This window comes from Gracilinanus agilis, chromosome 1, assembly GCF_016433145.1.
Source record: "Gracilinanus agilis isolate LMUSP501 chromosome 1, AgileGrace, whole genome shotgun sequence".
In the NCBI taxonomy this organism is placed as follows: Eukaryota; Metazoa; Chordata; class Mammalia; order Didelphimorphia; family Didelphidae; genus Gracilinanus; species Gracilinanus agilis.
The window spans coordinates 331,776,843-331,803,939 of NC_058130.1; positions in this window are offsets into that span (position 1 = coordinate 331,776,843).

Below are 27,097 nucleotides of genomic sequence, written 5' to 3' on the forward strand. Positions count from 1 at the left end.
CAAGAGCTCAAGGGTTCCTGAGTTCCAGCACTTGGACACTGCCTTAGAGAGGGAGAAGATTTTATTAATAGCTTACTTTCCGGAAGAGAAAATAATCCTCTGCATAAGAACACCCTTAAGCTGTAAGACTAAAACTATGCCAAGAGGAACACAGTAGACCCTCCATGATACTGCTATGAGTTGTTTACTTAATGACCACAAAAGGTAACTGAGAAGTTTTGGTTAAGCAACCCTAAGGTATCTTTATCTTCTAGGGGAAACTCATATAGGATCACAGAATCATAGATTTTTGAACTAGAAATAGACCTTAAATGTCCATTATCATAGATTTAGAATTGGAAGGAGACTCAGAGGCCATTTAGTCCAACTCTATTATTTTACAAATGAGGAAACTGAGGTAAGTGACGTGTGGAAAGTCACACAGATATTGTGTGACTTGAGTCAAGATTTGAACCAAATCCAGTCTATTTTCATTCCATCATGCTGCCAGTTCAAATGCTTTATATTTCTAAATTTGTTCATGGATTTGTTCATGTGAGTCCTTTGTGTATTACTGTATACATTTTCTATCATGGGGGGAATAAAGACTATTCTATATTGTACAGTGAGCATCTAGGTGGAAGTAGAGATCCTGTTCCCCACTTTTATTTTATTATTATTATTTTTTTTAATTTCACAATTTTAATTAATTAATTTAGAACTTTTTTTACATGGTTATAGGATTCATGTTCTATCCTTTCCCTCCCCCAAACCCTTCCCATAGCCGACTCACAATTCCAATGGGTCTGTTCCCCACTTTTAGAGAAACTTAGATACAATCTAATACCCAACTTTTCCTCAGAGTTCCAAAAAAAAACAAACCTGACCCTCTTGAAAGTCAGCACTCAGACTGGAACATTGGCCCATGAGAGCCCAGAGTCCTTGGTCTGGGTTGAGGGAGGCTGGACTATGATATATGTTATTGCCCTTGATTATTACAACAGCCCAGGAGGTTGGTAGTGTACTCACCTACCCCAGAAGACCCTTAATCTCACCAATATAAGTATGTTGAGATGCTAATCACAACCCGTTTATACGCACCTGTTGTGTGTGAGTCTGACCCATGACATCTCCTAAACCAACAACAAGGCACGTACCTGTTTCACCACTTGAAGCAAATAAATGGCTCTATCAATTAATTAATAAATATTAAGTATCTACTATGTGCCAAGCCCTGTCCTTGAGATACAAAGAAAGGAAAAAGGCATTTCCTGCTCACAGGAGCTTACAATGTAATTGAGCAAGACAAAAGGGACAGAAAGCAGGATGGAAACAGGTACCCTGAACATGGGCACAATGAAGAAGTCTGAAATATCCTAGGCAGGTGGGAAATGAAGACATTGGCTTCCCTAGATTCCCTTTTTTAACTTCAATAAGATTCTAGGAAGAGAGCTCTCCACCTTCCAATCAGAAGGAGGGAAGGAGAGGTCCCGAGTACAAAGGACACTGACAAAGCATGAGTTCTGAGGCTAATGTGATTTTTCAGGATAAAGAGGAATGTAGTGCAGCTGGGTGGGAGATAAAGAGTAGATAAAGTATGGGCCCTGGAATCAGGAAAACCTACATTAAAAATCTGCTTCAGGCACTTATTAGTGAAGTAACTTAATCTGTTTGCCTCAGTTTCTCAATTATAAAATAAGAGCACCCACCTCAACAGGGCTGCCGTGAAGAGCAAATATGCTTTTAGCACAGTATCTGACATATAGCAAGCACCTAATAAATGTTTGTTCCCTCCCTCCCTCTCCACCATCCTCGAATTCTCTTAACAGTGTTTGGAAACCAATGGAATATATAGGCTGATCCATTGTACCCCATGCTCTCCCTATCTGACCAGTCTATCATTTTTTTTTATCATGTATCTTCAGTACATTGCATCCCTTGTGTAGAATAACTATTATCATCCCACTTTTATATTTTAGGAATTTGAAGCTCAAAAATGTAAAGTAGTTTTCCCAGGGTTACCTTGTAATATTTGGGTCAGGTCTAGAACCCAGGTCTTGAGACCTCAAATCCAACACTCTTTAGGCTCAATAGAAATCTCATATCTAGATTTCTCCCCATTGAGGATTTCTCCTCTTTCTCTCCAACTCCTCGCTTCCAAAATTATGAATTTTTATTTTATAAAATCTTGTCAATATAAATTTTCCTCCCTCCCAAACACTTTTCCCCTGCTTTCAATTAGGACCCACAACTTTCAGCATAGACTCTTTTTGTGTTTTAAGAACAAAAATATTTTCACAGCTTGATTTTACTTTCCTTTAGGTACACTTCACATAAAGTGTCTCAAAGGTTCTCCTTTCCTTCATCTCCAATAAAACAAAAGGGTNTCACATAAAGTGTCTCAAAGGTTCTCCTTTCCTTCATCTCCAATAAAACAAAAGGGTTAAATTAAAGAGAAAATCACTGCTTGATCCTATGTAGTAATGGGGGTGGAGGGTGGGGCATGGAGAGAGGTCCATTTTTCCTTCTTTTGATCTTGTTACTTTACTTGGTGCTTTTATTACTGTATTTGCTTTTTTTCCCTGCCTTGTCTATATTCCTGATTTCTTTCTCTTTTTCTTTTTTTTGACCTGAGACTTGGTTTTCTCATCTGCAAAATGAGGGAATTGGACTAGAGTACCTCTAAACTTACTCATCCAACCCTAACGATACTATGGTTTTCCCCCTCCTATGGGCTATTCCAAAGAGCTTAACTAAAAATTAAAGACAGTCAGTTCCTTAGAAAGAAACAGAAAACCAAAAATTACTAGAACTTTTTCTAATCTCATCAAGGGGAGTGCTAACTTTCTGATAACACAGTACAAGTGTCTCAGTATGGACCAGAGAACCAACATCTTTAATATTGGCCTGGAATGTCAGTGAATAGGTGAAATCCTTTATTATGGATCACGAGGATGGTGCAATTAGGAAAGTTTACTAAATTGATAGTGAATAAAGTTCACAAAATAGAAAGGCTACAAGAATTCAGAGTGCTTTGTAGTTGACCAAAAAGTAAACACCAACCAATGGCACACTTCCTGATTTAAACTAGTTTTATCCCAGACCCCACATTTGATAATGGATTGCCTCACCATCTTCTTCATTGTCCTAAGACTAAGTCACAACTTTTGACTGGGGAGAAACAAGCTATGGCCTTTTCTCCTAAACTTCCTGCCAACTTTCTCATTTCCAAAATAATTTGCATTGGCTTTTAGTTCTGTCCTTTTTCCATGTAGCAGAAAAAATAACCTCTCCCACCCCCTTAAGATATTTGACTTTAAGTCAAGAGGAGATCCTCTGCCCATGTTTCAGTGAAAAAATATGAAATGTGTCTATTATCTGGAATTAAATAATTGCTCCACCCAAAATATACTACAATTCCCATTTCCTTATAGGATTATAATTGATATATTGGGAGTAGATGAGCCCTCTAATGTAAATAATGCATCATTTCTTATATACTATTCTGTTAGTGTGGGCATTCTCTCCACTGATACAAGTTACAATTCCTCTATAATTTAGTAAACTAGGTTCAAAAAGTACTTTGGCCAAAAATTTTGTTGCTCTGTGGCCAACCTGAGCAAGGGTAGTCTGAAGAAAACAGAAATCCAATTCATAATTTGTCAACTTTCTAGTTTGGTATAACCTATCAGTCCTAGCTAGATGGCACAGTGGATAGAGTGTTGGACCTAAAGTTAAGAAGACCTGAGTTCAAAGCCAGCCCCAAACACTTACTAGCTATATGACCCTGAACAAGTAATTTATTTCTGTTTGCATCAGTTTCTTATCTGTAAAATGAACTGGAGAAGAAAGTGACAAACCACTCCAGTATCTCTGCCAAGAAAACCCCAAATGGCATCATGAAGAGTCAGATACACCTGAAAACAACTGAATGAATGACCTATCAGATCTTGTGTTCCACTAGCATAGTCTTTGGAAAATCAGGGTCCTCCCCACTTCACTGCGAGGACTTGGTGGTAGACATTAATAAAAGGAGAGAAGAAAAGAGGGCTAAGGATGGAACCTTGGGGAAATGCTTACATTTAGAATACAGCAAGAGAGAGTAGAGTCAAAGAGGTAGGAGGAGAATCAAGGGATTATCAAACCATGAATTCCAAAGAAATCAGCCTGAAATAGAAGGCAGCCTTTTCTATAAAATTCTATAGATAAATGGAAAGAAATGAAGACTGAGAAAAGATAATGGCCTCCAGGAGGTCAATGGGGACCTGCAAAATGTCATTTTTATAGCATGGAGTCACAGAAGCAAAACTGCATGGTGTATAAATAGAAATTTTGTACCTTTGAACTACATCTCCCAGCATCCCTTTCCTCTTTCATCCCCAAGTTGCCTGCTTACATTGTTTGTATATAAGTTGTATGTAACTCCACCTCTTGCTCTCTTTTTCCTGCATGCATGGCTGGGAAAGCTGGCTTTTACTTTTGGCTTTTCTTCCCTTACTTTATGTTATTATTAATAAATCATATTAAATATAATACTTGGAGTATTTGGATATTAATTTTTAATCTTACAATGTGAAATAAGGAGTATAGAGCAAAAGGGAAGCAGCAGCTATAGATCAGTCATTCAAGAAGTTTGACAGTAAAATAAATGGAAGAAATGGAACAGTAGTCAATGGGAGAAATCAGGTGAATGAAGATTTTTCAAAGACTAGGAAGACCAATGCATAATTTTAGGCAGGGGGAGAGGAGTAAGAAGAAAGGTGGGTGGGGAGGAAGGGAGGGAGGAGAGGATAATTAAGGGAAGAGTTACTAAAGAGTTTGGAGGAAGTGGTATTGAGGTAAGATTAGATTGGTTAAGCTTGGAAAGGAGAGAGATTTCCTCTGATACAGGAGGAAAGGAAGAGATGACAGGTATAGATGTCTATGTTTAGAAGTTGAGAGAAAGAAGATAAAGGAAGATTATGTCTGCTGAACAGAGATGGCACTGAAGAGATAGAACCACTGAGTCTTCCTCTAACTTAGAAGGTGTTGCACTTATTACCTGAAAATCAGCACTAAATTGGGCCATCTGGGCAACTTCACCAGTCAGCAGAACCTGTGGGAGCAACACCTGCCCATTCACCTAATGACAGGCAGTCTCAAATTTAGCAGGTGGATCCCAACCATTGACAGTCATTTCCAAGCTCGTTGAGGCTATGCAGTGCACTAGCAGAGTCAAACCTCTGCTGTTCAATTGTCAAGCAAGACCATAGTTCACAATGGACCTCACACCTAATAGCGAGAGACACATTTGACTTCACTTATGATATGCGTTCTATTCATCCTGTCTAGGAGAGAAGGGTTTGATTATTATATTGAGAAGGAAATATTTTTAAATGTAGCTGATTTTTTTTCATGGAAAGTAAGCTCTGTCCTGTGGATGTATTTTTGGTTTAGTAAAACCACTGGTAGGTCAGTGGACAATAAGAAGTCTTAGCCTCAGCTCTTAAGGTAAACAACCTGAAACATTAAAAAACAATTTCTAATGATAATTTGTTTAGCACTTATTATGTGTCAAGTACTGTAAGGATGGAATTTGTGCAAGGGGGATGGGACAAAAGCAGTCAGAGAAGGAGTTGCAGACAGTTGCTGACAGTTGGGGACAGTTAAGATCAGAGAGAGAATGCTGAGTAATTCTCTAGAGGAAGGAGGAAGAGGAGAGAGCTTGGGGTGGAGGACTGTGAGAAGAGAGGAGGACATCCCAGCGCAGATCCAGTCCTTAGGGCTTCCTGAGGATCTTTCTTTGGAAACTGAAACCCTGATTCCCTGGTCAAAGCCATTCATCGCATCTCAACCATCAAGACTTCAATCATAGAGTCAGCTAAGTTTTTGGACTCCATTTTGGGAGCAATCTCTTAGTCTCCTTTTCCCATTACCTAACCTTGCTGAGAGACCCCCTTTCAATCAAAACTTACAATTATAGGAAAGGATAGAAATAGAAATAGAAACAGAAGAAGAGGCGAGAGGAGAAGTTAGAAGTGGGAACCATTGGGTTTCCCACCTAAGTGACGGACCTCATAGGAATAGTGAAGAGGACACCTCAAAATCCCTCTGCCCTTCATTCCTTTCCCCATCCCCTGAATAGCAAATAATAAAAGCCATTCATCAGTCAGATAGTGTTCCAGAGTGTCTGAGAGACAACAAGGGAGAGGGGAGCCACAGCTTAGTCTGGCTGCCTCCCTTTGAAGCTGGACCACTCGCTGTGAATTTAACTGATGGGGGCGGGGAGGTTTGTGTGAACCCCATCCTTATTCGGGATCAGATTGGGGTACCTACCACATATCTCATCTTATAGGGAAGCCTTGCCCCCAACTCCTGTGGGGTGGCATGACCAATTTTGGGGCACCCAATTTTGGGGCGATACCCCCTTAAAGTCTCCCAGTGTATATTCGGCCCCAGGGGAGAGCTGGAAGAGAGAGTCATCATAGACTCTCTCTACCTCCCCTCAGTCTCTATCAAACATTGGTTACAGGCCCCTTTATTGTTACAGTACTGTGCTGAGGACTTTAGAAATATTTTTTCATTTGATCCTCACAACAACCCTGGGAAGTGGGTAGTACTATTATCCCATTTTACAGTTAAGGAAACAGAGTTAAATAGAAATTAAATTAAATGACTTCCCCAAGGTTACACAGCTAGTCTGAGGCTGAATTTGAACTCATTTCTTCCTAACTCCAAGCTTAGTACTCTCTCCACTGTGCCACCTGGCTGCCTCATTTTTACTTGACAATAAGCAAGAATAGTTCAGGGAAAGCAACTAATCATGACATCCTAGATCTCAATCAAGTAATATTAACCAGCAATGGGATGTAAAAGTAAACTTTTCAAAGCCCTAAAATGGCAGAGGCCACTTTGAACCCTTCTACAAATACCCCAAATCCTAAAATTGAAGGAGTCTTTATTTAAAGAAAAAGAAAAATAGATTCTTATAAGTGAGCAATTGTTTAGGATAAAAAGTTTATCCTCTATTCAGAAGAAAGAAACACTCCAATGTTTTGGAGGTGACTCTGGTACAAGAACTCTGCTAGTAAAGAAACTCTGCCAGTTTCTAAGTTTCTACCATGCTGGAAAGGCTTCAAGGACTTTCCCAGGGACAGATTCTATCTGCTTTCTGAAGAACAGCCTAGCTAAGTACAGGCATGAAATGGAAGAGATCTGGCAGAATTTCTAGAGCCATCTATTTTCATCATCATTGACAGTGGAACCACCATATTTCGATGCAAACACTTCAGTATCCAAGAGTCGATGGCACTTAAGAAGATGAACTGGGAAGGGTGATTGGACTTGGCCAAATACAGACAGAAAAAAATTTCAGCTGGAAGCTACACAATTTTAAATACATTCAGGGATACATTTTCAAGATATCTCAAAGAAGGGGGAGAAATCCAGAAGAAAAGACAATCTTATGGATAATATTCTTTTCTCCTCAAAGGGAGCCCAAGAAGCCAGCAGACAATTTTCTCCATCCTATAAATCCTTGAGAGAATGATTTATGTGTTACAGGCTGTGCTCCACAGTGGCGTGAGTGCTGAACTTGGAATCTATAAATCTTTGGTTTGTCCCACATCAGAAAGTTACTAGCCATATGACCCTTAACCCTTCTCAGACTCAGGTTTCTTGTCTATAAAATGGGGGAAACAGTGCCTATAGCACGTATTTCACAGGAATTTTGAAAGGATCAAGTGAAATAATGTATATAAAGAGTTTTGCAAACCTCAAAGACCTATATGAGGGGGCAGCTGGGTAGCTCAGTGGAGTGAGAGTCAGGCCTAGAGACAGGAAGTCCTAGGTTCAAACCCGGCCTCAGCCACTTCCCAGCTGTGTGACCCTGGGCAAGTCACTTGACCCCCATTGCCCACCCTTACCAATCTTCCACCTATGAGGCAATACACCGAAGTACAAGGGTTTAAAAAAAAAAGACCTATATGAATGTCAGTTATTATGATGTATAAATGAAACCAGGATACAGAAGGAAGCTATAGTTGAAAGACAGCTCACATGTTTTCCTTGGAACAGCAAATAAAGGAGTTGATGAGGTTGTTTATCATGAGACCTGAGGTAACAATAAATACCATTTATTTTGACATTTGATTATTTATTTTCATAATTAATATTTGCAAAAAAACACTATGAAAATGATTACAGCTTACATATCAATACTCATTGTGGATGAAGAAGTAGATAAATTCTATAAAGAATGGAATTCCCATCAAATTAAATAAACATATACTCTGATAGTGAGTTCAGCACAAAGTTGGGAATAGGTAAAGATAAAAAAATACATTGGAAAATATGAATATCAAGAGTAAGCAATAATGGAGGCCAAAGACTTATAGATTAGAGAGAAGTCACATGCCTCTATGTGAGGTCATAGACCAAGAGCTATAAAGGACCTTCTGGGCAAACTAATCCAATTCTCTCATTTTTAAGATAAAGGGACTCAGAAGGTTACACAGATAGTAAGAAGGAGAGCTAGGATTTGAACTTAGGTCCCTTGATTCCAAATTCATCTGCCCACAACCTCCTCAAGAATATCTTTTGTTACTGTTGCAGAGAATCAATCTAGCTTTCTATATAATTATACCATTAATATGCCTAACCAAAAATCAAGATTAATATAAGGCTAGAAGAAAAAAGTTTACAATATATGGTATTCAATTAAAACAATTCCAAGACCTATTAAATTATTTATGGAAACCAAGGAATTGGATATAAAGGAAAGAACATTGATGACAAATGATTTTATGAATATGTTTTGACCAGGAAAATCAATTGCCATAACAAGGCAGCCAAAATGGCCTAAAAAACTGCCTACTTGTGAAGTGGAAAGCTACAACTTCCAAGCAATACAAGTTTAGAATTTAAATATTTTTTTTGCAGAATCTAATGGAACATGGTGATAGATTATAAGCAATGCCATGATATGACACAGAGAAGAACAGAAGATAAAATCAGTCTAAAAAGACTTTAGTATTATACCTGACCAAGCAGTTATCTTGAGGGCATTTAAGGATAAAACCGAGAGGAGGCCCACAAATAAAAAAAAAGAAGAGAAAAGATTTGCCAAGATTTGCTTATCATCAATGACAGTCATGTTATCACACTTGAATTCCACCATGTCAATTATGGATATGCTTATACAGGAGTTATACAAAAGAGAAAAAAGATAATGTAAATGGATTAGATCAAGAATAACAAAAGAAGTCTAAGCTAGAGACCTCACAATTGTAAGAACATTGAGACAATGGTTTTCAAGTTATTCTGAATGAATGAAAGCAACCCTAAGATGTGGGGGAAGGCCAGGTCTCAGACCTCTTTTTTTTTTTTTTTTTTTTTTTTAAGCAACTGAGGGAACCTAAAAGACCGTAGACTTCTTATCTTCTTTTTTAAGTCTATAACTTTTTTAATTTTAAAATTTTATTTGAAAAATTTCTTTATTAGAGAATCTCTTTTGTTGGCTCATCTTTCATATATCCCCTAATTGTAGATGTACCCTCAAGGCTCTATCCTGGACCTTCTTTTCTTTATCTATACTTTCTCATTTGACCACCTAATTCTATCCCACTATTTTAATTATAATCTCTATGCAGAACTCACAGAGTTATTATTTTCTGAATACTAGTTCCACATTAATCTAGTAGACATTGCAAACTTAATGCCTCATAGAGAGAAGATTTTGTTTTTGATCCTGGAGTTAATAGAAAGCCACTGAAGTTTATTTAGTTGGGGGGGGCGGGAGATTGGGAGAAAGGGTAAGAAATTATGACATGGTCAACCTAGTTGAACAGAAAGTAGACTGGAGTGGGGAAAGGCTTGAGGAAGAGAGACCAACCAATAGGCTATTGCCATATTTTAGGTGTGAGTAAAGAGGGCTTATCCAAGATAGTGGCTGTGTTAGAAGAGAGAAGAAAATATACAGGAAGAGAGTGTACAAGTTGTGGAGGTAGAATTGACAGAGCTTGGAAATTTATTGGATATAGGGTATAAGAGAGTGAGGAGAAAAGGATGATACTTAAGTTGGGAATCTGGGGAATTGGGAGAATGGTGCTACTCTCAAAAGTAATAAAGAAGTTAGGAAGAGAGAAGGGTTTAGAGGGGAAAGATAATGTGTTCCATTTTGGATACACTGAGCTTAAGATATCAATGGAACATACAGTTTGAGATGTCTTATAGGGAATTGGGCATGTGACAGTAGAGAGTGTTTAGAGCTGTGCAAATAGATCTGAGAATCATTTCCATAGACTTGACAACTAAATTTTTGGGTGTCAATAAGATCATCAAGTGAGACTGTATATAGAGAAAAAAGAAGAGGGATCAAGACAGAGCCTTGAGGGATAGCCAAAGTGAGTGAGTATTACCTAAAAAAAGACCCAGCAAAAGGGACTGAGAAAAAGTAGTCAGACATGGAGGAGAAGAACCAGGAAAGAACAGTGGCATGAAAATATAGATAATATCAAGAAGAGGGTAATTAAAAGTGCCAAAAGTTCCAGAGAGGCCCAGAAGGAAGAAGATTGAGAAGAAAAGAAGAAAGATTCTACTTGGTAATTAAGAGACTACTGGTAACTTTTAAGAATAGTTTAGGCTGATTAATTAGGTCCAAAGTCTGACTACAGAGAATTTAGAAGAGAGTGAGAAGAAATGAAGTAGAGGTATCCATTATTGATGGCTATCTCCAGGGAAGAAAGATAGAAGATGATAAAAAAAAAAGATAGAAAAAGATAGAAGAAGATGGCCATATAAAGTAAGAATTCTTTAAGGAATCTTTGGGAAATCCTTAAATTGTCTAAATAGCTCCAAACTATTTAAAACTAATATTCTTTTGGCCATGTTGGAGGATTGTAATTCATGCAACAGTATAGTCAAAAAAGATATGAAAATAAATAGCAACCTGTGGGAAATGAAGAGAAATATGGTGGGTGCAAGAAGGCTATGAGCAAAAAAGAAGATTGGTCATGTGACATGATCAAAGATTGGCCAGGAGATCAACCTGTGTACTAGCTTGGTAGCCTGATGATGTCAAAAGATAGTTGAGAAGGGCACTTATAACTTGGGGAGAGGAAAGGGGAGGGAACCTCTTGTGGTAACCTTATAGACAAGAATCAGATTGCTTGTGATCAGCCTCTTTTGGCAAGAAGAATGCCCATCTATAGGAGATTCCAAATCAATCTGAGTAGCAATAACAACCTTGATGAAGATATGCAAGAGAAACAGGCTTTCAAAGATGATGTTGTATAGTAGATCATGCCTTTATAGTTACAGAATGACTAAGATGAAGAGATCATTAGATGCTAAATTGTGCTTATCATTTGTTGATTCCAGGAATGAGTCTTTAAAAGTTTTCCTACACCAAGGAGTCTGCAAGCATATGTTATAGAGAAAGAACCTTTATTCAGCTCTGCCTGCTCCAAAATAAATGTTCTTCCTTGAAGGCATTAATAGGTACTCTTGGAACTAGTAAATAGTGACTGCAATTGGCAACCAGGATGAAGAAGATGAATCTGGAGCTGTTAACTTCATCTTCTTCTAGAGAATGGCATGGGAAGTATGGGAAATTATCATGGAATTGCTATCATTTGATCTGAGGACCAGTTAGACTTAATACACTAACAACCATGAGGAGTCAAAGGAAATTGAAGAGAGAGAAAGAATTTGAGAGAGGGTTAGAGGGAGAGAAGATTATAAGAAATAGGACATGGGAAGAAAGTGAGCTCTGCCAAAAGAACTCTCATATAGAGGCCTCTGAATTTACATACATTTTTCTGATTAATGATTTCTTATTCACATGTCTGTCTTGTTTTTGTTATTTTATTCTTTATTTCAATAGAATTTTTCTTAGTAAGAATATGAATTGTGTGCCTACAAATCAGAGGATTGATTTCAGGATATTAGAGGGCACCATGCACCCATTTCCTTAGATTTTAGGGGTCTATCCCAGGCAAAAGAATGAAAAATTCCCCAAGTATACCTTGGATCTTCAGTTCAAAAATGAATTTCTGACTTAGAGTTTCTCATATATTAAAATAGTAAAGTAATTCCTTTAATAGATATAACCGTATGTAGTATTGTTTATATCACATATATGTGTATACTCATGGGGAAATCAGTATATATGTACATATACATATATATTAGGTAAACACTGCAGGAAAAATAATGAATTTAAAACAGTTGAATAGACAGAAGAGTGAGTGGGGAAACTGATCAGTGTTTGTAATGTAGATAGATAAGGAAGGGAGGAAAATACTTGGAGCATATTAGATATTGTCTGCTTGGTTTCCATCTTCAAGAAAATTGGATGGCTGTTTTCTGGCTACACATGAAGATGTACTATTTGATAACAAAGTCTTCTAATGGCTACAAAGCTGGAATTGATGATGATTCATGAATTGCTAAATCTTAACCAAAAGGGCAAAGAAAAGGGGCAAATTAACCTTTGTCACTCTCTTTCCCTCTTCAACTTTGAATAAGTTAGTCAATAGTTAATAAGCATTTATTTATTTATTTTTATTTTTTAACATTTATTAATATTTATTTTTTTGAAAAGTTAACATGGTTACATAATTCATGCTCTTAATTTCCCCTTCACCCCCGACTTTCCCCTCCCCCCACCCATGGCTGATGCATATTTCCACTGGTTTTAACATGTGTCATTGATCAAGACCTATTTCCAAATTGTTGATAGTTGCATTGGTGTGGTAGTTTCGAGTCTACATCCCCAATCATGTCTGCCTCAATCCATGTGTTCAAGCAGTTGTTTTTCTTCTGTTTCCACTTCTGTAGTTCTTCCTCTGAATGTGGGTAGTGTTCTTTTCCATAAATCCCTCAGAATTGTCCTGGGTCATTGCATTGCTGCTAGTACAGAAGTCCATTACATTCGATTTTACCACAGTGTATTGGTCTCTGTGTATAGTGTTCTTCTGGCTCTGCTCCTTTCGCTCTGCATCAGTTCCTGGAGGTCTTTCCAGTTCACATGGAATTCCTCTAGTTTATTATTCCTTTGAGCACAATAGTATTCCATCACCAGCATATACCACAATTTGTTCAGCCATTCCACAATTGAAGGGCATCCTCTCATTTTCCAGTTTTTTGCCACCACAAAAAGCACAGCTATAAATATTTTTGTACAAGTCTGTTTATCTATGATCTCTTTGGGGTACAGACCCAACAATGGTATGGCTGGATCAAAGGGCAGGCATTCTTTTATAGTCCTTTGAGCATAGTTCCAAATTGCCAGCCAGAATGGTTGGATCAGTTCACAACTCCACCAACAGTGCATTAAAGTCCCAGTTTTGCCACATCCCCTCCAGCATTCATTACTCTCCCCTTCTTTCATTTTAGCCAATCTGCTAGGTGTGAGGTGATACCTCAGAGTTGTTTTGATTTGCATTTCTCTAATTATTTAGAGATTTAGAACACTTTCTCATGTGCTTATTGATACTTTTGATTTCTTTATCTGAAAATTACCTTTAATGAGCATTTATTAAGTCCATATCATGTCCTAGGCATTATAGCAAAACTAATTTAATCTGGTCTGGAGAGTCAGGTAGGACAAGAGCAGTGACCCTATTTCCCACCTAGCCAGGGCAGCTTTTGTGTTTATTTTTTCTTGGTATTAAGCAAAAGAATATTACAAGGGGAATATCCAGGTGGCCTTGGGTGTTTGAGAGATCCAGATGTCTCATCAAATATTCCATCAGATCTGAATACTGATGAGGGCTCAGGAGTAACAGTCCTTCAGGATTACTTCTAGAATCGTGGAAGAAAGTAGTAGCCAGTCACTTCCAAGAGAGCCCAGCTTTTGAATTTGAGTGCCCAGGAAGAGGTTTGTTCCTAGAAAGGCTACTAAATAATGATTTCAAGTTGTACCCTACTGCAAAAACACATCTTAAATACTAGTAATCTCCTAGTGACACTTCCAGTCATGGACCACTATCTTCTCAGAAGAATCAGTTACAGGTGACCAAAAAGGCAATAGCAAGCTGCAATGGCAAGCAAATGGGTGAAAGTAAGTTGTACCACATTACCAGCAATGACTTATCTTCAGGAAGTGGCATAAAAGACAGAATTACAGATATGTGCAACACTAAAAGAGCAGGGTCAGTCATGCATATATTAACAGCAAAGGAGAACAGATGAATCAATTGACTGTTGTCTGAAATCCATGAAATAGCAAAAGACTTGGAAGAAGTCCTCTGATAAGTTAGGAGATCCTTTATGAAAGATTGATGGAAGACAAAGTCATAATTAAGGGGGTCCCCAGGGCTTTTTTAAAGGTGCACAGACAACATTATCTCAGGGATACTTCCTTCCCTGCCCACCCCACTCCACTATGACAGTGCCAGCATGCTAGGAATATTTCCACTTCCACTTTGCCCATCCCTGATGGCCTCTTCTTGGGGACATTTTCTTTCTTGCCTGCTTTACCTCCAAAGTAGCAATGGAAGATGATGGCATTGGAGTTACTGCAGAGACAATTCTTCCCACGCCTAACCTGCAAATGAAGAATGGCAGTGGTGACTTCATTGTGCAGGATTTAGAAATTTCATTAGGTTCCTTTCTGTAGCTATGGCATCCCAGATAAGACTCTCCCATCCCCACTTGCCTTCCCCCCACATTATATCCAAGGTACAGAAATCCCTAGTCACAGGACTAGGACAAGAACCACACAAGATGAGAAGAAATGGCTTTGTTCTAAAAGGCAAAAGAGTAAGTGCCCATATGGGAGGGAGCCTTCAAAAATAATGGATTCCAGATGTTGAGGAGAAAGGTAGAAGTGCTTGTGGTAAAACATGCCTAATAGATTTAAGTGCAAATTGTGATTAGTTCTTTGTTCCTATAAGTTCCTAGCTTTGTTTTAAAATTTTTTAATATTTTTCTTTTCGGAGTACTTGAAGTGTACCTTTAAAAAAAATCTCAGTGATTCTCTTCTATGGTGCCAAGGTAAGCACTGAGGCTTTTTGACCTCTTGACAATTTTCTGATTTGGATCATTTAACTATTTGTAGAGGCCCCATTGATTTCTCGGTGGTAGTCCACATTCACCAAGATTCTCAATTGATGTAATCAATATCACTATGAGAATCAGCATAGTATGTTATTTATTGTTGCCTTATCTCACATATGTTGTTTCAAGAACTTTTTTTTCTCCAAATGACTTTGATTAATCTGAGTGCTATTTTAAAGTCCCCTAAAGAAACAGTGGCAGCTAGGTGGATCAGTGGATAAAGCACTAGGATTGTAATCAGAAAGACTTTCTGAGTTCAAATCTGGCCTCAGACACTAGCCATGTGACCCTGTACAAGTCACTTAACCCTGTTTGCCTCAGTTTCCTCATCTGTAAGATGAGCTAGAGAAGAAAATGACAAACCACTCCAGTATCTTTACCAAGAAAACACCCAAATGGAGTAAGAAAGAGTTGGACACAACCAAAATGACTCAACAATGACAACAAAAAGAAATTGTAATATTATAATATTGGCATTGGTGGTTTTATCGCAGTACACACTCATTTTTCCTGACTAAGCATGATTCTGATTCCCAGCAAACCACACTGGTTTGTCTCATTATTCCTGTCATTTTGGGTTCTTAACTCTAAATTTCAGTGGGCCAACAAATGAACAATTAAGTACTCAACAGAAGCACATATTTTCTTCTTCTTAAAAACTTTATTTTTATTGATGCTTTTTTGTTTTTAACATCACATTTGTTTACCAATATATTCTTTGTTCAAACTCCGCTACCATTATAAGCCATCCCCTGTAACAAAGATTTTAAAAGAAAGGAAACAAAAGTGGTTCAGCAAAACCAACCAACATGGCAACTGTTTCTGTCAGCTTGTACAAAATTCCCTACCTTTACAGCAAAGGGAGGAAAGTGTATTTTCTCAACCCTTTTTTAGAGTCAAGCATGGTCATTTAAATTTTCTACTGTTCAGTTTTCATTTTATGGATCTTTCAGTTTACATTGTGGTAAAAAGCAATTTAAGAGTTCATATTTTCAAATAATTCTCTGCACAAGACTAAGCCACTCTTAGTTATTCCAATCAGGCTATAGTCTAACTTTTGTTTTGGTTTGGTTTCAGAAAGTTCTTCATGACATGGGTAGAAGTAGCACTGTATTAAATAACAATGACTATAAATGAGCAATTTAATAGACTGTTAATTGACTTAGCCTGTTTGAAAATCCAGATAGGGGACTCTGCAGCAACAGTATTTCCACATGCCAGGTGAAACCCTCAGTGGGAATAGTTCTTAGTTTAATAATGAAAGAGAGAGAAAAGGGGCTGATAATTATCCTGTCTAAACAGTGTGTTGTGGCCATAACATCGATCGTGCCTTGAAATCCCCCTTGAGACAAGAATAAGCAGCCTTGCCTTTTTTCTCAAAAACCCCATGCAAATTATTTAAACATTTTGACCATTATTTTTCCTGAAACTGTTGAAGTTTGGGCCTAATACCTATAAATGTTGAAAAGTGACGTCACAGTGCACTTAAGAAACCTGAAATTCAGGCTCAGGGAAAAAAAAAAACTCTGGGGAAACATACAGCCAGTTATCTAGTAGGGTAATTTTCATATCACTGTATGAACATGTGAGCCTATTGGTACTTCTGCCTTTAAAGTAGCTTTAGATAAGGGTACTGTAAGTAAGCAAATGTTTAGGCAATTTAATTCAAGTTATCTCGCTGTCACTTGACTGTATGTGCAGTTTCCCTTTAATGCCCTTCACTAACTATCTGTGTTAGGGGAAAAAATGTTTCTGTTGGCACTTTTCTTAAATCCCTGATATGTCTTGGTGTCCCCCAGTTTTAATACTGAGCACAGAAATAAACCTATCCCCTTTGGTGACCCAGGTCTTGGGTCTGGTTATTCATAAGCATAATTTTATAATTAATGTAAGAGATTGGCCTCAGAATGGTGATCTTTTTTTCTTTCTTTCTTTCTTTTTGCTGCTACTTCACACTGAGGACAAAGAGGATATAGGGAAAATTACTCCCTGGCCCAGGAAGTTTATTAAAATGCTAAATGAAGGTCTGGCAGCAGCTCAAAAGAACTTTAAATAACCTTGTGGTGGAAAACCTCCAAAACCTCTTTTTGCCATCAGCTTAAGCAAGTCTGGCTATGACGAAGGGTAGCAAAATAAGTCATTTAGAGTGCAGAAACACATCTATTCCCAAAAGTTGAGTGCCCCTAGTAGATGTGGGCAAGTGAAACAGAACTCTGCAAGGAATGATGATGTTCATTTGTCCAAGCACAGCTCCCAAGGTAGTGAATAAAGCCTTTGTTCTCAGCCATTCTCAGCCATTCTTTGGCATGTTCAGCTTTTCAGGTTGATATACCATATATATGTAATTATAATCCAGTCTATTTTGTTGGGTTCTGTTAAAATATACAAACTGCAAAACATATCACAATATCTTCTCTAGAGGTGGCCAAAAATAAATTTTATGAGACATATTTTAATTTTTCAGTTTTTGTGGAAAATCAATTATGTAACATTTACCAAATGCATACTATGTGCCAGGCACTCTTCTTAGTACTGTGGACACACAAAAGGTAAAACATAAGACTTGCTCTCAAGGAGTTTATAATCTACTGGGGAGGACAACATGCAAAGAAATATATACAAAGCAAACTATATACAGGTAAAATAGGTAATAAGTATCAGAAGGAAGATGCTCGAATGATGATAGGTTGGGGACAAAAAACAACTAAATTTATATGAAGAAGACTAACTACTTCTTCTTATCCTTCTCTCATTTTTCTTCTTTCTGTTCATTCTTTCATTCTTCTTTCTTTTGTTCCTTCCTTCCTTCCTTTCTTCCTTCTTTCCTTCTTCCCTGGCAGAGGAGCTTAGTAGATGTATATTAGTGAAAGTATTGATATTCAACAACTAATAATGGAATATCTGGACTTCTTAACAGAATTGGCTGGAATCCTAGAGGCTTTGCAGCAACATAAATGAATCAAATGGGAAATTAACATCCCATTTTCTAGGAAGAAGAACTAAGCTGATCTTTTTTCTTAATCATTTACTTATTTATTTAAAACATTATTTTCTTTTAAAAATTTGAGTTCCAGATTCTCTCCCTCCCTCCCACCATGTCCTCACCCCACTGAGAAGGCAAACAATACAATATCAATTATACATATGAAATCATGAAAAACATATTTTCCTATTAGCTATATTGCAAAGAAAAGCAAAAAAAGAAAAACTAAAGGAAACAAGAAAATGATACTTGAATTTACACTTAGAGTTCATTAGTTCTCTCTCTAGAGGTGGATAGCATTTTTCATCATGATTCCTTTAGAATTGTCCTGTAACATTGTATTGATCAGAGTAGCCAAATCTTGTCCAGTTCATCATCATTAGAACATTGCTATTACTGTGCACTATAATCTCCCAAATCTTCTCATTTCACTTTGTATCAGTTCATATAGGTCTTTTTCCCCCCTGTAATGGTATTCCAACATAATCATATGCCACAACTTGTTCAGATATTCTCCAATTGGTGAGAATTTTCTCAATTTTTCTGGGTAAGTAATTCTTGTTTGAAGTTCTAGCTATTTTGCCCTCTGAAATATCATATTCTAGGCCCATTGATCCTTTAACATAGAAGCTTCTAAGTTCTGTGTTATTCTGACTATGGCTCCATGATATTTTAATTGTTTCTTTTTGGTCGTTTGCAATATTTTCTCCTTGACCTGGAAGTGTTAGGATTTGGCTATAATATTACCGCAAGTCTTAGAATCAATACTGTATATTGGTTGCAGGGCAGAAGAGCCATAAGGGCTAGACAATGGGACTTAATTGACTTGCCCAGGGTCACACAGCTAGAAAGTGTCAGAGCCCAGATTTGAACTTAGGACCTCCCAAATCCCTAGGCTTGGCTCTCAATCCACTGAGCTACCCAGCTGACCCTTAAAGGTCCAGTAATTCTTAAATGACCTCTCCTTAATCTATTTTCCAGGTCAATTGTTTTTCCCATGAGATATTTCACATTTTCTTCTATTTTTTCATTCTTTTGATTTTGTTTTGTTTCTTAAAATATCATGAAGTCATTAGCTCCCACTTATCCAGTTCTAGTTTTTAAGTTTTAATTTTAGTTTTAAATTTAAAATGAAATCAATTTTAGTTTTAAATTTAAATTAAATTTAGCTTTAATTATTTTCATCAGTAAAATTTTCATGCCTCTTTTCCCATTTGGCTAATTCTGCTTTTTAAAGAGTTATTTTCTTCAGTGAATTTTGTGGGTTTCTTATACCATTAGGCTAATTCTGTTTTCAAGATGCTATTTTCTTCAGTATTTTTTGTGCTTCTTTTAAATAGCTGTGAATTCTCTTTTCATAATTTTCTTGTCTCTCATATTTGTTTTCCCAATATTTTCTCTACCACTATTGTCTCTATACATTACTCTTCTAGTAATGTCTATTGGCCTCAGATCCAATCAGCTGTTTTTTCCAAGACTTTTTTCCAGCTGTTTTTACTTTGTTGTCTTCTTTTCAATTTATATGTTGTTCTTCCCTGCCACCACAGTAACTTTTTATAGCCAAGTAGTTTTTTGTTTTGGGGGGTTTTTTTGCTCGTTTTCCAAGCCAATTTCTTCACTTTGAGCTTTATGTTAGAGTTGGGCTCTCTCTTCACTTGGGATAGGGAGACACAATGCTAAGCTTCAATCTTTTTCTTGCTACTGTTTTCAGAGCTAGCTCTGGGTATCTGCTACTTTTTGGTGCTTCCAAAGTGTAATGATCCTGGGAGAGGTGAGGTCACTGATTTCCTGGTATATGCTCTCCTCTTTACTCAAATAGGGCCCTTGTTTCCCTATACTCACAAGTACTAGTGTTTCTTTTGGCCTCAGAACTGTGACAAGGGCCCCTGCTTCTTTGTGATCAGTCATAAATACTCCTATCTACACTCAGAACTGCTTATGGGCAATAGATTTACCAGTCAGTGCTAGCTGCACCCAATACCACCAGAGTCCCCTATAATCTTTTTTTTTAACCCTTATCTTCCATCTTAGAATCAATACTGTATATTGGAAGAGAGGTAAGGGCTAGGCAATGGGAGTTAAGTGACTTGCCCAGGGTTATAGCTAGGAAGTGTCTGAGACCAAATTTGACCCCAGAACCTCCTATCTCTGGCCTCTCAATCCACTAGCTATCTCCTAAATAGTTGTTGTTTTTTTAATCCTTACCCTCTATCTTAAAATTGATACCAGCTGTCAGTTCTAGGACAGAAAAGAGGTAAAGTCTAAGCAACTGGAATAAAGTGACTTGCCCATAGCTATACAGTTAGGAAGTGACTGAGGCCTGATTTGAACCCAGATTTCCAATCTCTGGGCCTGGCTCTCTATCTCTAGCTGTACCCCTGGTAATCTCTTTTTGGCCAGTTATTTGACCTCCTCGCTGTCCCTGGGCCGAGAATTCCTGAAGCTATTGTAGCTGCTGCTGCTGCTCCTATAGCAGAGGGCTTAATGGTCCTTGGCTGTCATTTCTGCTGCACTCTGGGCCCATTTCCACTCTAGTCTTACAGACCTCTCCTGTGGACCTCCTAAGCTGCCTTTGGCTACATAAATATCTTTCTCTAATCTTTTGTTGTCTCTGCTGCTTTAAAATTTGATATGAGGCATTATTTTAAAATTGTTTAGAGGAGAATGTAGGGAGAGTCCAGCCAGATCCTGGCCTATTGTCTGCCATCTGAGTTTCTCTTCTTCTAATCTGTTCTTTTAAAGTGATCATAGAGGGAAATAGCTAACTGGATTTAAATGATTTTACTCCTTCCATACATCCTTTCTGGGCCAACAAGGATCTTTGCCTCTTCCTATGGAGATCTTATATGAAGATCTCATACCTAGTTCTGACCCTACCCACTTTCTTTGGCATATGTGCTGACCCACAAAACTCATCCCTATAGCTGGAAATTATATATCTGACTTTTTCCCACACTGGAAATGAACTCACACTGGACTCTGAAGGTAGACTTTACTTTATAAAAATGCAGCATAGATAAGACATGTAGTCAGCTTTAAAAAATAATTCATTAGTTGGTTAATTTTTTTTAGTTACATGTAGAAAACAACAAAAATTGCTTTCTGACATTTTAGAATTCAGATTTTTTCCCTCCTTCCAGCTCCCTGCCTCCTACTTTCCAAGGCAATAGATAGTCTGATATAGGTTATGTTAATAATTTCATGAAATCCATATTTCCATATTACTCATGCCCTGACAGAAGACACATATCACAAATACAATAAAAAAAACTCATGAAGGAAATAAAGTGGAAGATGGCAAACACTGATCTGCAATTAAGCTTCAACAGTCCCTTCTTTAGCTGTAGATAGCATCTTTGAGCATGGGCCTCTTGTGAATATCTTGTGAACTTACTTTGCTGATAATAGCTTAGTCTTTCACATTTGATCATTGTACAATATTTCTGTACTGCATATATTGTTCTCCTGGCTCATTTTGACTTCACTTTGCATCAGTCCATAGAAGTCTTTTTGGGGTTTTCTGTATTTTTTCCATTTATCATTTCTTATAGCTCAATAATTTTCCATTACAACAATATAACACAATTTCTTCAGCCATTCCCCAAGTGATGGACAACCCTTTGATTTCCAATTCTTTGTCTCTACAAAAAAGCTACTAAAATAATTACTATAGATAAGTCCTTTCCTCACATCTATGACCTCTTTGGGATACAGACCCAGTAGTAGTATTACTAGGTCAAAGTGTATGCATAGTTTTATTACCCTTTGAGCCTGGTTCCATATTGCTCTCCAGATTGGTTGCATCAGCACACAGTTCTACCAACAGTGTGTTAGTGTCCCAATTTTCCCACATTCTCTACAAAATTTATCACTTTCTTTTTTTCTTAGCTTAAAACCTCCCCCACTATTTTGTAATTCCAATCTTCTTAGTGTGTCTTGTATAAGTGAAGCCATTTATACTTTTTATTGATTGAATTTTGAATTTGATTTGGATTTTTGATGTATAACATTAAAGGAAGATAACTTGGTTACTCCGTTATGGAACATATTCTATTTTCCAAACATATTCACCTCCATCCAGCAACTTGAAGGCTGGAGAGTTCTTTATAGCTTTCACCACCATAATAATCCACCTAATGACCCTACCCTAGGTTTAGGGGGTTTTATAGTTATTGGAACAAAGGCCGTTTGGATAGAAAATTCTAATTTTTCAGTTCAGAGTTCAAAATTGCACATCCAATTTCCTACAGTGCAAGCCGTTTTACTAGATAGTTCAATTTTCTTGGGAAGGGAGACCTGGGAATTGAGGGACTCTGACCCCATTTTGGCAACATTAACTTCTTTGCGTCTGGCTCCTTACACGAGGCTGTACCAATAAATGTGTGCAGATCCTACTCCAGGCTCTTTGTTAGTTTCTCCTAATCTCCTTAAATTCAGGCATCCTAAATAGCTCCATGAACACTCTGAATAATATGGTGAGCTACTCGAATTCATCAATGATTCATACAGTTGAACTGAGTTTATCTTCAATAATGATGAAAATGACAGAGAAGAAAATATGTAACCACTTCCTTCCTTTGTGGAACAGAATTCCAGCTAAAGATTCAATGCATGATGGTATGTCCAGACTTTTTGCCAAGTAAAGAGATGCACAACAATTAACTTTGTCTAAAGAAGATGCCTGGAGGCTTTTTGTGTTATAGCCACATCCTGTCATACTGCTTTGCATGAATGTTATTGATCATGAGAAGAGTGTGTGGATGGGATCTAGTGCCACTTGCCTATTCTACCAAAATATCTGGTCAACAACATGTTCTCCTGGTCTTAAAAAGTCCTGTGGACATCACTGGTCATTCCTTGTATATATGTGTAGCTGTCTTCACTGTGGGAATAATTCCATTATCCCCACAATTCAATATAAGAGCAGAATTATAAAAGTTGCTCTGAAAAGAGATTTATTCACTTCACTCAAATGACCTTCACCAGATTCCCCAAATAAGTGGGTCTTAATTCTATACTAGCTTAATTCTGCTATTGTTAAGAAAATTACATTTTTTATCACAAATGGCAGGGAGCACTAAGGTGCTAAGGCTAGTATGCCATTTAAAAGGAAGATGAGAACCAGTTGTATGTGAGCTGTCCAGACATACAACAATCATCTCATTAAAATGAAACTAGATTCATAGAAGGAGAGGGCCATGTGGTTACTATTTTTTCTGGGATAGTGTGGATTCACATGAAGTTTTGCAACTAGACAATCAGAGTTGATTAGATCTCAGAAGTCTGCAGAAAGGCCACAGTAAACTTCTCTTGATTCTACTGAAGAAACATTAATGAATGAAAAATGTATGTAAAATACTTTGCAAACCTTTGAGCACTATTAGATTGTGAGGTTTTGTTTTTATCATTTTCTTAACTTGTTTGATGGAGTTTAGTGAGAAAAGATCTTGGGAGAAAAATGCTTTCTTACCATCAACATCATCACCATCACCATCATCATCATTATCATTTCTTTGCCCTCATTATGACAATTATAGGTGAGGAAGAAGATTGTTAATGACTAATTGAAATAAAAATAACATCAACAATATATATCAGGAATCACTAGATGGGAAATTTTAACAACCATGGCTCCTTCTTGCTCAGTGAGCATGACAACTATATAATCACCAAGTAATAAGCATTTATTAAGCACCTGCCACATGCCAAGCAATTTACTGAGATCTTCTGCATAACAAAGAAAAATGCTATTGTGAACAAAAAGACTCTTATAAAATATTTGGCTGTGAGTATGGAGAATCAGTACGGTCTAGTGCAGTGATGGGCAAACTACGGCTCATGGGTCATATGTGGCCCCCTGAAATGCTCTATCCAGCCCCACAATATTATTCCTAATCTGACGAATACAATAAGTAGGATACAATAGAATGCAACTTCTAAAGAATTGCCTTAGAAACAGACTGACAGATGAGCATTTCCTTTCCTTTGGCCCCCTCTTTAAAAAGTTTGCCTATCACTGGCCTAGTGGAAAGTATATTGGAATTAGAAACAAGACCTGGGTTCAAATCCCAGCTGATAAGCTCTATTTTCTTAAATATTAAATAAATCATTTTATTACTTTGAGCTTTGATTTCTTTCTCTGGAAAGTAGGGGGGTTAGGTAACATGATGATAAGATGCTTTCAACTCTAAATCCTCTGAATTTATGAACCTAATTTGAGATTTAATATGCCAATGCCCATATCTTTACCCAATTTTTTCTTTGCCTTTGTGTAAAAGGATCTTAAGTCTCACAGAAAGTTACATGAGAATCATATAGAACGGAGGAGAAATCAAACTGGAGAAGAAGTTCTGTCAAAAAAATCAATAATTTTGTCTACTGAGAAATTGCTACCATCCTTATCTAAGAGGGAGTTGAAAGGTCAGATCCAACTAACTTGTGTGATAAATGAGTTTATAAAGCAGGCTGTATCAGGGGACTAATTTAATTGGCTGCTCTCAGTGTAATAATATACCCCAAATCCTATAGATTTTTCCTTTATTAAAATCTTAAAATGGAGTGTAAAATTTTCCTTATCTAACAGTATTATAAGCAGTACCAACTGCTGTCAGGACATAAAAAATTTTCATTATTGTTGCCACCATCCACACAAGAAAAGGAAAAGAAAAAAACATTAAATATATGTATTTTCCCCATCTTGACATATTAGACAACTTCAAGCAACTGAGGGCAGACTATGTCTTTCTGACTATTGATGCCTAAGATACTGTGGGTATTTCCAAAATGCCTATGGATATTAGTCCCAGGTTCCAAATTAATCAGCAAGCCAAAATGAACACCAAAGAACTGTCTCCCACATTTATAATCTCTTAGTTGTCCTGTCCCAAACACTTAACTCCATTTCTTTCTCCCTGCCAGTTAACGTATTAACAAAATGGTTCATACTCTGCTGGCCACCGTCTCCCACAGTGTGAGAAAAATAAAGGATATTGGAAGAATATTTCAATTTTAAAGCATAGCTTTATTTTATTCATGCTGCATTCTTTTATGAGAGTGTTTATGTGGCAGTTAGTACATCTTTTGTTTTGAAACAGAGCCAAAAAAACAAATATAGGGCAAATACCAATGAGAACTACTTGACATTTGCTTCTTAGGATATGACATCTTTTGAAGTCCCATGAAGGACTGATTCTTCAGGCAATTGAAGACAAGAAAATTTTAATGTTTCAACAAAATAAATCATCTTGGTGCTAGTAAGCTGAAACCTGAAATGTTTATATCTGGAAAGAAAGGAGGACTGGAAAAGGACACTAAATACAAAATAATGTGAAAACACTTAAGAGAAAACATGTATTTAACAGAGTAATGATTTTGTCATTGTGTATAATCCCTTCACTGACTCTATCTGAGGAGGTGATCTTTTTAAGTTGCTAAGGCTATTCACATCATCTCAGAGTGCTAATGAGCCTCTCTGATCTTACCTAAGGTATGTGTTCAGATATCAGATAAAGTAAATGGGTCCATAGCCATTTTTTGGCTTGGCAGGACCAAATACCTAGGCAGCTGGCTGATACAGTGTGGATGGAGCACCAAGCCTAGAGTTGAGAAGATTCATTTTCCTGAGTTCAAATCTGTTCTCAAACAGATGTATGACCATGGGTAAATCACTTAACCCTATTTGCCTCAGTTTCCTTATCAATAAAAATGATCTGGAGAAGAAAATAATAAACCACTCCAATATCTTTGCCAAGAAAGCACAATGAGGTCACAAAGAGTTGGACATAATAGAAAAAAGGACTGAACAACAACAGATCAAAATAGAGCTCTCCTTCTGCTACCTTGGCCTCAAGAATGAAGGCTTCTCACACCACCATTAGGCAATAGAGGAAGACTTTAGCGAATGAGAAAGAACATAAAGTTAGATAATAAATAACATGGCTCTTTTTCATGGAATCCCATGTGGGAAAATTATATTATGTCATATTGTATCATATATGTTATATCCTTATACATACACATACACACAGTTCCAAAAGTGTTAATGCAGCTTTAAGCTATCAAAGCTTAGAACTAAACTACATTGAGACTTTCAGGACACTGTTTATCTATAGTCATTCAATGGAATATTTGTATTTGTTAATAGTTCTGGCAGTTAATTCCAATAGGATTGAGACAGCTAATAACTTTTAAATTCAACAATGTTATTTTTAGTCTGTCCTGCATGAAATATGCATCAACAGCCTGAGGAAAACACTAAATATACCAAAAATTTTTACTTCAAGAACTTTCCCATTTTTTATACATTATTCAAATGATCCAACTTCACCAACAATTTTTGGGTATTACAGAATTTAATGGCATCTCATTTGTCAGGTATCATCAGAGAAAGAGTTGTTTAGCATTAGAGAATTTCCAGATAACTGAAGTCCAGACTGATGTGAGCCCTTGATTATGCTTTTTGTGTATTTTTCCCCAATCTCCTTCCAGCTGTATTTTAGTGGTAATGGTGGCAGAAAGTTTCTGCTGTCAGTACCTCTGTGCCTGCCATCTTTCCTCCTCTCTTTTAATTTGCTCTTTCTAATCTGAATAGGCTCAGAAAAACACCAATCTTGTTAAAGTTACATCTAAAACAAGAGTAAATAGTCCCCTAGTGAAAACCTGAGTAGTTCCCTTATGAACAAAGTGCATGGGCATTATAAGGTTTAAATCTAGGTTGGTTTTTTTTTTTGTTCGTTTGTTTGTTTTTACTAAATAAGAGAGTTATAAAGTAATATTGTGGTCACCAATTTTAAAATATTACAGCTTAAGTCAAAATGACTTAGTAGCTTTTATTTAGAAAGAGGTGGAAAGAGTAAAAGTGTAAAATGTAGATAGAGACAGATTCCTACCAAACCTACCTGCCCTTCTCTGGTGAAATCCAGCTCAGCCCAGCAAGTCCCTCTCTCCACATGCATTTCCTGGTAATCCTCTGCCAGAAGTCCAGGTGGTGTCTTCAGCCAGAGTTCCACCTACACAGCAGCCTCTTCCAAAAGGGAGGCAGGAATCTCAGCTACTCACAAGCCTGACACAGGATCCAGGGGGAAAGTCTCCTCC